General features: G+C 44.0%; 1 long non-coding RNA gene across 1 annotated transcript in view; it reads right to left on the bottom strand.

Moving 5' to 3' along the window:
- Positions 1-284: 284 nt before the first annotated feature.
- LOC115080042 overlaps positions 285-11,714 on the bottom strand; it is a 52,351-nt gene continuing 40,921 nt past the window's right edge. The window contains exon 4 of the long non-coding RNA XR_003853496.1: positions 285-1,148. This is a non-coding gene — a long non-coding RNA (uncharacterized LOC115080042). The remainder of the gene's footprint in view (positions 1,149-11,714) is intronic.

Here is an 11,714-nt window from a genome sequence, read left to right as displayed (position 1 = left end):
GTCTGTTTCCCCTCCTGAATCTGTTTCATGAGTGAGAAAGAGAATCTCTCTTTGCTTTCTGTAAGTATACCTTTTTTAAAGTACCAACTTCATATCAATAGATTCACCTAACTTTACATATTTATTCTTGTTGGGCAGGTTATCAAGTAATGAAAGAAACACACACACACACACACACACACACACACTAACAAAGAAACAGGCAAGATGTGAAACCCCAAAATAGGTTGCTTTTTATTGCAAAGAAAAATAATTAATTTATTACTCATTTATAATTTGCTACAATTCTTTTATGCTGGTTGTAATGTTTTAAGGGTACTTTTGTCCTATTGTGTTTTTATTTTACTATTTTAACAATGTAAATATTTTAGCATACTATCAGTTTTTATTAATTTTCTTTGTAAACTGTTTTAAAATTATATTGAAAATGGGTCTATTAAAATAGACTACCAATACCATTAGCGATGTACTTCACTCATACAAATAGAAGTGCCTTCCCAGAAATTTAGGGCAAAATCAATTTAGCTACAACCTGGATGTTTATTTTTAAAAGTGAACAGTTGGTATTTATTTATTTCAACTTTTTACCTGCTGTATCATTCAGAAAATGCTCCTGGCAGAGTGCAACAAACAAATAAAATATCACAAGTGATGTACAATTGAAAATAACATTCAAGAAATATAATTCTGTAACAATATTATACAACACAAAAATAAAACAAGAAGTCATATGATTACAAACTGAAATATCAAGATTTGGACTCATGGCTCAGTGCGTACAATGCACTCAGCACAGAATCCAGGCAAAATAATCCAGTGTTGTCAACAGAGGAACAAACTTTCCTTTTTTCTCCAGACCCACCCCTGGTTCATGGACTCTGCTGCTTTGGACAGCATCATTTGTTGGATTGGCTCTGGGCATATTCCATTGGTGGCGTTCCACTTTCTCACATCTTCCATGGAGGCGATTATGTTGATGCCAGTGATTTTGGAGAGAATGAAATACATGTTTTTGGACAATAAACATTTCTGAAATGTTCTAGCTCAGTTTCCTAACATTCCAACTCCACAGCTGTTCTGGTCCAGGATCAGCCTCGGCCTCGCCCTCCAACTGCTCTCACCCATGCTCTCATGTTCCATTCTCCCTCCTGTAACAGTCACACAAAGAATAGCAGAGACAAAAAATACCAGGTACTCCCATATCAAGAGGCAACATTCACAGATCATCAACTAGCTCTCTAATGGAGGTATGCACAGAAATAATTGTTTCATTTCTTTTTTTATTTCTTGCTCATTTCATTTTATGTTTATTTTGTTATTTATTAGAAACAAAATAAGCAACAAAGAGAAAAGAAAACAAAGCAAAATCCATAAGCAAACAAAAGGTTATCACACTGAAACCTTCCCCCCCCCATGATATCAACTTTTAAAAACTGAATTAATCCCTCATGCCTCATGCCCCCCCCCCCCCTAGATATCTCTGACCCCATTCTCAGGGCTCCAAAAGCTCAAATTGGGCAGGAACAATCCCCAGTTACTCCTGCTCCATTGGATCCCTTTTTCAAAATGACACTCACAAGGCCTGAGGCCAGAGCCATTTGTTGTACAGCCATTGATGATGGAACCCTGTGGAAGGGGTAAGAGACACTAAGATGGGTGCATAGACATAGAGGGGTGGGGGTGATCAACTTTTAAATACCGGTATAGAGGAAGGTTATGTATCATCGGGACACGCTAGAGAGATAATGTTCCTGGATGGAATAAATGATAGCTTTATGGAGCAATTGGTTCAGGAACCGATGAGAGAGGGAGCAATTTTAGATCTAATTCTCAGTGGAGCACAGGACTTGGTGAGAGAGGTAACGGTGGTGGGGCCGCTTGGCAATAGTGATCATAATATAATCAAATTTGATTTAATGACTGGAAGAGGAACAGTGTGCAAATCCAAGGCTCTCGTGCTAAATTTTCAAAAGGGAAACCTTGATAAAATGAGAAAAATTGTTAGAAAAAAACTGAAAGGAGCAGCTACAAAAGTAAAAAATGTCCAAGAGGCGTGGTCATTGTTCTAGAAGCACAGTCCAGATGTATTCCACACATTAAGGTGGAAAGAAGGCAAAACAATTACTGGCATGGTTAAAAGGGGAGGTGAAAGAAGCTATTTTAGCCAAAAGATCTTCCTTCAATAATTGGAAGAAGGATCCAACAGAAGAAAATAATATAAAGCATAAACGTTGGCAAGTTAAATGTAAGACATTGATAAGACAGGCTAAGAGAGAATTTGAAAAGAAGTTGGCTGTAGAGGCAAAAACTCACAGTAAAAACTTTTAAAAATATATCCGAAGCAGAAAGCCTGTGAGGGAGTCAGTTGGACCGTTAGATGATCGAGGGGTTAAAGGGGCACTTAGAGAAGATAAGGCCATCGCGGAAAGATTAAATGATTTCTTTGCTTCGGTATTTACTGAAGAGGATGTTGGGGAGGTACCCGTAATGGAGGTTTTCATGGGTAATGACTCAGATGGACTGAATCAAATCACGGTGAACCTAGAAGATGTGGTAGGCCTAATTGACAAACTGAAGAGTAGTAAATCACCTGGACCGGATGGTATACACGCCAGAGTTCTGAAGGAACTAAAAAATGAAATTTCAGACCTATTAGTAAAAATTTGTAACCTAAAATCATCCATTGTACCTGAAGACTGGAGGATAGCAAATGTAACCCCAATATTTAAAAAGGGGTCCATGGGCGATCCTGGAAACTACAGACCGGTTAGCCTGACATCAGTGCCAGGAAAAATAGTGGAAAGTGTTCTAAACATCAAAATCACAGAACATATAGAAAGACATGGTTTAATGGAACAAAGTCAGCATGGCTTTACCCAGGGCAAGTCTTGCCTCACAAATCTGCTTCACTTTTTTGAAGGAGTTAATAAACATGTGGATAAAGGTGAACTGGTAGATGTAGTATACTTAGATTTTCAGAAGGCATTTGACAAAGTTCCTCATGAGAGGCTTCTAGGAAAAGTAAAACGTCATGGGATAAGTGGCGATGTCCTTTCGTGGATTGCAAACTGGCTAAAAGACAGGAAACAGAGAGTAGGATTAAATGGACAATTTTCTCAGTGGAAGGGAGTGGACACTGGAGTGCCTCAGGGATCTGTATTGGGACCCTTACTTTTCAATATATTTATAAAAGATCTGGAAAGAAATACGACGAGTGAGATAATCAAATTTGCAGATGACACAAAATTGTTCAGAGTAGTTAAATCACAAGCAGATTGTTATAAATTGCAGGAAGACCTTGTGAGACTGGAAAATTGGGCATCCAAATGGCAGATGAAATTTAATGTGGATAAGTGCAAGGTGATGCATATAGGGAAAAATAACCCATGCTATAATTACACAATGTTGGGTTCCATATTAGGTGCTACAACTCAAGAAAGAGATCTAGGTGTCATAGTGGATAACACATTGAAATCGTCGGTTCAGTGTGCTGCGGCAGTCAAAAAAGCAGACAGAATGTTGGGAATTATTAGAAAGGGAATGGTGAATAAAATGGAAAATGTCATAATGCCTCTGTATCGCTCCATGGTGAGACTGCACCTTGAATACTGTGTACAATTCTGGTCGCCGCATCTCAAAAAAGATATAATTGCGATGGAGAAGGTACAGAGAACAGGTAGATGTGAATTGGTTATTTACTCTTTCGGATAGTAGAAAGACTAGTGGGCACTCCATGAAGTTAGCATGGGGCACATTTAAAACTAATCGGAGAAAGTTCTTTTTTTACTCAACGCACAATTAAACTCTGGAATTTGTTGCCAGAGGATGTGGTTAGTGCAGTTAATATAGCTGTGTTTAAAAAAGGATTGGATAAGTTCTTGGAGGAGAAGTCCATTACCTGCTATTAAGTTCACTTAGAGAATAGCCACTGCCATTAGCAATGGTAACATGGAATAGACTTAGGGGTAGATTTTATAATTTTGCGCGAGCGCGTACTTTTGTTCGTGCACCAGGCGTGAACAAAAGTATGCTGGATTTTATAAGATACGCGCGTAGCCGCGCGCATCTTATAAAATCTGGGGTCAGCGCGTGCAAGGGGTGCACATTTGTGCAACCTGCGCGTGCCGAGCCCAGCGCGAGCTGCCTGTTCCCTCCGAGGCCGCTCCGAAATCGGAGCGGCCTCAGAGGGAACTTTTCTTCTGCCTCCCCTCACCTTCCCCTCCCTTCCCCTACCTAACCCACCCCCCCGGCCCTATCTAAACACACCCTACCTTTGTTGGCAGATTTACGCCTGCGGAAAGCAGGCATAAATCTGCGCGCGCCGTCACCCGACCCGGGGGCTGGTCCGGAGGCCTCGACCACGCCCCCGGGCCTGCGCCATGCTCCCGGGCCCGCCCCCGAAGCGCCGTGTCACTCGCGGCACGCCCCCCGGGATTTATGCGTGTCCCGGGGCTTGCGCTCGGCGCGCGCAGGGTGGAGTTGGCGTGTACCCCTTTGAAAATCTACCCCTTAGTTTTTGGGTACTTGCCAGGTTCTTATGGCCTGGATTGGCCACTGTTGGAAACAGGATGCTGGGCTTGATGGACCCTTGGTCTGACCCAGTATGGCATTTTCTTATGTTCTTAGTTTCCAAAATGAATGGAGGATAAAATTTCATTTTCTAATGAAATGAAACAAAACAAGGTTTCTTATTACATTTTTCATTGTATTAGATGACAAATATACATCTGTGTATATTCCTTCTCATTTGAGTTCAGATGTTTTTGGTTACTTGCCAGGTTCTTATGGCCTGGATTGGCCACTGTTGGAAACAGGATGCTGGGCTTGATGGACCCTTGGTCTGACCCAGTATGGCATGTTCTTATGTTCTTATAATCTAGATCAAGCACTGATAATCATCTAGGGGTGGCCAATATCCGTCTTCACGAGTCAGAAACAGGTCTAGTTTTCAGGATATCCACGATGAATATTCATGAGATAAAGCTGTTTGCAAATATATCCTATGCATATTCATCGTGGATATCCTGAAAACCAGACCTGTGTGTAGCTCTTCAGGACCAGAATTGGTCACCCCTAATCTGGATAATGAGTTCCTGGACAGAAGGATCCAAATTTCATTCTAGCGGAATTTCAAAATTGGAACATCTATTCATGTCTTCCAAATGAAGTCAAAGACATAAAGTGCAACATACATACGGGTCATATTAATTTAATCAACAAACAATTTCTAAAAGGATCCTATTGGGCTGCCAGTTCCTCTCAGTGTTTTTATTTGAGCACTGGAAATTGAAAGTTTGCATCTAGAAAAAGATACTGACTGGAGCTACCTAGGTGCAATTTATACATATCACATAAGAATCACAATTAGAAGACCAAAACAAGTTGATCCCCATTGATGGGGAGAACATTTGTCTGTGCATATTCTTGGTATGCGATCACATTTATTGGTACTGTGATTCATTCAGTGATATGATTTTAAAAACTTGCGTGCATACATAGACGCGATTTTATACATGCACGCGCCTATGCGCACATGTTATAAAATCGGGGGTTGGCACATGCAAGGGGGTGCGCCGACACCCACAACCTTCCGCAGTTCCCTCCTAGTCTGCTCCAATTTAGGAGCGGCCTGGGAGGGAACTTCCCTACCCCCTATTCGAACCTTCTTACCCCTTCCGCTAACCTTCCCGCCCCCTAGCCCTATTCTACCCCCCCCCCCCCCCCCCCCCCCAAATCCTTGTCTTACCATTTGCTCCTGCCTCGGGACAGGAGCAGGTTGTGCACACCGGTACCCTGCCGGCACCCTTTGAAAATTGTAAACCCGGGATTTACATGAGTAAGGTTTTGAAAATTTACCCTTCAATGTCTTATTTTTATTTTTCAATGTTATATTTCCTTAATTCAGGTGTTTACTGAAACAAATCATGGCCATATCAGAGTAGTGTACACATTTTAAAACATTTTTTGCTTTGCAGATTGTTTGATTTTATGATATTGTATTGCATTTATTATTTCATGTTTTTAAACATTCACTTTGAGAAGTGAATATTTTAGAATTTATCAACATATTTATTGCTAACTACTAATATTTTCCATAAACTCTCTTTTTTTGGTTACAGTGTGTCATGTTTATTTTACTATTCACATCTTTAAAAACTTGTCGAGAAATGTGATATTGAGGAATCAAGATGGCCGCGGGAGTGGACTTATATTGATTTGCTCCGCAGCCCCCATCTTCACTGTTTTCTGCGATTTCTTTTCTCTTCGAGAATACTAATGTCACATAAGAGGAAGGGGAAAATCCGGATTTATCCTCCCATTCCGGAGAATCTCGAGGGGCAACGGTTGATATCTCAATATGCGACCTCAACACCAGGAACGAGGACGTCTAGCCCCATTGGTGAGGAAGGGAAAGGAGCTCCATACTCACCCGGGGAACTATCTCTGACGCCTCCGGATCCCAAAACGCCGGCTCAAGCAGCTCTACTGTCTGACTCTGCGCCTGCTGAGACGCCGTCGGAAACCTCCTTCGGGCATGCTCAGTCGGGAGGCAAGCCCAGAGTCGTTTCAGAGGGGGGGGGGGGGGGCAGCTTGGGCTCCTGCTTCTGCTGGGGCTGCGAGAGTGGTGGTGAGTGAAGCCAGCGGTGAGGGGACATCTGAGCTGGCTGCTCCGTTTACCCCACAGAGAATTACAAAATCGGTGACTGTTACACTCGATGCCCTTTGGGATTTGGTAGCAGGGAATGCCGTGAAACTCGACGAACAGGCCTACAAACTGGAGGAGGTTTCCAAAAGAATAAATAAGATTGAAACTGACCAGATGAATCAAGCAAATGTCTTAACAAAGGTAACTGCTGAAGTGAAAAAACTACAAGATTTAAGTGCAGTTTCTGTGAATGAGAGACTATCGTCCTTGAGAAGACTGGAGTTGGTAGAAAACTATCTAAGGCACTTAAACTTAAGGCTCCTTAACTTTCCTAAGGTTATGGGAGAGTTGCCTTTTCAGATTTTTAAAAAGTTTGTTATTGAGATTCTAAAGATACCTCCTGATAATGTTCCTTCTGTTAAAAAATATTCTTCTTAAAACAAAGGAGTACTTCAATATTACCTGGTATAGGGATAGATATGGAAAATCTGTCCAATTTCTTAGAGACATCTACAATGGAAATAATAGAGAGGTCTGCCTTGTTTGTGACTCTCTATGCAGAAAATGATGTTGGATTAATAATGAAGAATTATTTTAAAAATTTGAATACTTCTTTTTTGGGAGGTCAGGTTCGTATCTTTCCAGATTTGGCAAAACCAACGCAAATGCGAAGGAAAAAATGTATTGCTTTGCGCCCTAACGGGTAGATTTTTAAAAATTGCTCGATCGCATACTTTTGTTTGTGCACCAGGTGCAAACAAATGTACACTGGATTTTATAAGATACGCGCGTAGCCGCGCGTATCTTATAAAATCCGGGGTCGGCGCGCGCAAGGGGGTGCACATTTGTGCAACCTGCGCGCGCCGAGCCCAGCACGCGCTACCTGTTCTCTCCGAGGCCACTCCGATTTCGGAGCGGCCTCAGAGGGAACTTTCCTTCGCCCTCCCCCCACCTTACCCACCCCCCCGGCCCTATTTAAACCCCCCTTACCTTTATCGCACGATTTACGACTGCGAAAAGCAGATGTAAATCTGCGCGTGTCGGCCGGCTGCCCCGTCCGTGTTCCGGTCCCAGGGGCTGGTCCGGAGGCCGCGGCCACGCCCCCGTAACGCCCCCTGGCCGAAACCACGCCCGCATCGCCGCCCTCAAAACGCCGCATCACGCCCCCGAAACGCCGCGTCGTTCGGCCACGCCCCCGACACACCCCCTCCTGCCCCTTTTAAAAAACCCCAGGACTTACGCGCGTCCCAACAAGACAGTTATTCATACAATGTTGTCATCATGTGTTAACAAAATATATATATATATATATATATATATACTAGCTGTTCCTGGCCACGCGTTGCTGTGGCTCAGTCTGGTTAAATGGAAAAGAAAGAAAAGATAAAGCGCATGTTTCAAATATGGTTACTTTCACAATGCTTGTGGGTATACAACATTTTTTGTTGTTCCATTGTTTGTGCAGATATAGAGATTGTCAGGTTTGCTGACTCTAGAACACGCAACATATAATTGTCCATGTGAGAAGCAATCCGTGCCTAGATGTAAACCGCATAATTCTAGAAATGAAAAAGAATGAAAAAAGAAAAAACATAAACTATACTCACTAAATGAATGTTATGGTAAACGACACAGCTCAATTCCAACGCAATGTCACACGAAATAATTAAATCAAAATGAAAATAAATCGAAATCTATGAAAATTCAATTTAACAATGCAATCAGAAACATTGAAATGGAATCGTAAAATATTTAGTCCAAGCCGTTAAGCCCATTAAAACAGGCGAGACTTTTGTCCCCTCTCCTCCTACATCTTTGCTCTGCTCCGCTCCCTCCCCCCCCAGCACCACGAAGGGCCAGAGGTGGCGGCGGTGGTAGGAGCTGCACCGGGGGCTGAGGGGGATCTCGCTAGGCGTAATAGTCCTGCCATCCCAACTCCCTCCCCCCTTCCCCGGTGGCGGAGGGACAGGTTCAGACCCCTTTCACTCTATCCTTACAGGCCCCAACTCCTTTGCTCTCCCATTCCCCTCTACACTGAACCCCTTCCACTGTAACCTATAAGTGGAGAGCTGGGGGGTGGGGGGTAGAGAATCTCTCTCTCATACAGCCCCCTACATAGGCTTCCTCTCTCTCTCTTGCACATACACTCTCCCTCTGTCCCTCACACACGCACGCCCAATCCCTCTCACACACATACACAATCCCTCACATAGTCTCCCTCCCTCTCTGGCACTCACACTCGCCTTCAGCGCACATTACCACACTTCTCTCTCACACAGTTAAAAAAGGTGGGATTTTTGTCCCCTCCCCACCTAAGTCTTTGCTCTGCACTCACAAGCGCTTGCAAAGTTCCCACACCAGTTGTGTCTGGGAGAGAGAGGAAAACACTCCATTCCCCCCCCTCGCAAAGGGCAGGCGGCAGGCACTGCAACAGATTTGGGACATGTTGCCTAGCTGACTTTGCTCTTTCTGGCAGACCTGTGCCTTTAAGAAATCCGATTGGGGGCTTGAGAGGGAGGAGGGAGCAGGGCTCTGGCTTTCACTTTCATCACGGTGCTTTGCTGGGAGTGGGGGTGGAGCGATGCCCATGTAAACTCTTCCCGTGGTGGCTGAGACCCACGGGCGGGCTGACAGCACTGCCTTCCCCCTCCCCGTAGTTGCGGGATATTTACTTGGCTTCTCCTTATCTGAAGGACTCAAGGGGTGGGGGAGGAGGGCAAGCTGTTTTCTGTTCAGCTCTTTGTGCTTTGGCTGCTTTGGCTGCAGCTGCTTGTGATCTCTTCACAGCCGCTTTCTACTGCATTTGCTTTGCTCCGGCCTTCCCAACTCCCTCCCCCAATGCGCGGCGGTGGACAGACTGGCTCGGCGACTCTTCTACCCTTTCCTCCTCCTGTGTGTAACTGTCCAGCAGTCCCTACTCCCGCCCCCCTTCCCCAGCGGGGGAGGAACGGGCTGAGCCATTTCTCGGAGCGGCGACTCATTTGCCCTTTCCTCCTCCCCTCTGTGACACCCAGCACATAGCGCAGAGCTCAATGGTCCGCACATGCGTGGTAAAGCTGCTCTCTACTGCGCATTTGTGGGCCGAGGGTCAGAGCCCATTTATATTGTAGATAGCGTGTGTTGCTTGTACGTCCAACAGATGGCGCTGTTTTTCCAAAAAAGCAAGTTTTTACCTGTCACAGGTGTGACATCTATATAATATAGGTATATAAAAACTCGTGCATATTGGAATGCAACGTTGTGTCAAAATTTCAAAGCAATCGGTGAAGAACTTTCGGAGATTTAAGATTTTGAACAAACGAACATTTACATTTTTATTTATATAGATTGCTACTCTTTCTTTTACCAAACTGATACTCAATTACTCTCACTAATACCAATAATAACTTGAATAATGATACATTGTAGCTCCCACTGGTAACGATGTCAAATCAAATTCATTTTCTTATCTGTCTCCATAATATATATATGAATGCCATGTATTAACCATGTGCAATAAAAGATCGGTAGGGCCCCTTTCGCATCCTAGACATTGGAATACGTTGGCTAGTTCGTCATTTCCGGTGTAACGTGGTTTGTGCAATCGGATGAATTTGTGAAGAATACTAGATCGGATTAATACATGGCATTCATGTATATATTATGGAGACATAAGAAAATGAATTTGATTTGACATCATTACCAGCGGGAGCTACAATGTATCATTATTCAAGTTATTATTGTTATTAGTGAGAGCAATTGAGTATCAGTTTGGTTTAAGAAAGTGTAGCAATATACTATATATTGTTAACACGTGATGACAACATTGTATGAATAACTGTCTTGTTGGGTAATGGCTCACTGCAGCTTTTGATTAAAAAATCAGGGGGAACTTTTGTATTTGGGGATTATTATATTGGATTGTTTTAAATGATTGGATGTGCGTGGATGTGACAGGTGTGTATGGGATAGGCAGTATTTATTTGTCTAGATAGGAGTTCATTATATGTACATGAATAAATATTTTTGTAGAACTGAACATTATTATGATGTGTGCAGTTCTCTAGAAGTGTAGTCACCTTTCAGCCCAGCAAACGATTATCACTTTCATCTCCACAGCTCCTGGTTTCCTGGTGATGAAGTCCCTGTGGTTGAGCCTGGCATCAGCCCAGCCAGGAGAGAAGGTTTCCCTCAGCTCCTCAGATCAAGGTCTCCCACCGGCAGATTGGCACAACCCCTCCTGGGAGGCTGCAGTGGCGCTGGCTGATGATGTGGTTCCAGTGTCTGCATGGGAGGGGGCTGAAGAGGCATTGGCTTCTTCCTTGTCATTGTTGCAAGCTCCTAATGTGTCTCCCCGCACTGCTGATATTCTATGGTCCTTGTGAAAAAGGTTGTTGAAAAATAATTTATAATAAATAAATTTTACAATTACCTGAGTCCCAATAATGTGCCACAGAGAGAGTAGGACTGCATTGGCCTGTCAGAATAGCCGAGCGGAAGGTGACAGGAAGGCTGGAGTGACTGATGTTGACTGGTTAAGCTGCTGATTTAGGCAGCAGAAAGCAGCCCTGACATGAGAAGAAAGAACAGCCCATTAAGGGATCCCAACCTTCCTGCCCGAATGCGCTGGGGCTTGGGTGCTACAGGGAGAAGGAGGGGGCACTGAAGGAGTCAGAGGGCAGGCTCCGGGACTGGTGGGGCCACACTGTTGTGTCGCGCCGAAGCAGCTTTGGAGATGAGGCCCGAGTGATGGTTGTGCACCGCTGAGGTGATGAACTCTGGGGCATCGGTGGGGTCAGGCTGTTGCAGCTGCCAGGTGCGACCTTGCTCGGGATCTGGGGAAAGAAAGAAGTCAGCTAGGTTTGATAAGCAGAGACACTGCGGCTGCCAGCGTCCTGCCACGTCATCAGATAAGCACCCTGAAGCGCTGCCGTGGTTTTGAAGAAAACTAAAAAAAAAGCAATGATTAGTGTTGGAGGGCCTAAGGAAAGCCCCTGATATGACTAAGCTAGGAAGGTCGCAGTCCCATTGTTGACAGTCATTGATGACGTCAGCAGGTACCCTCAGTTCTAGGGGAAGGGATATGCAT

Source organism: Rhinatrema bivittatum, chromosome 18, assembly GCF_901001135.1.
Source record: "Rhinatrema bivittatum chromosome 18, aRhiBiv1.1, whole genome shotgun sequence".
Classification (NCBI taxonomy): domain Eukaryota; kingdom Metazoa; phylum Chordata; class Amphibia; order Gymnophiona; family Rhinatrematidae; genus Rhinatrema; species Rhinatrema bivittatum.
Note: the sequence above shows the minus strand (reverse complement) of the source record. Positions and strands in the feature narration are given on the sequence as shown.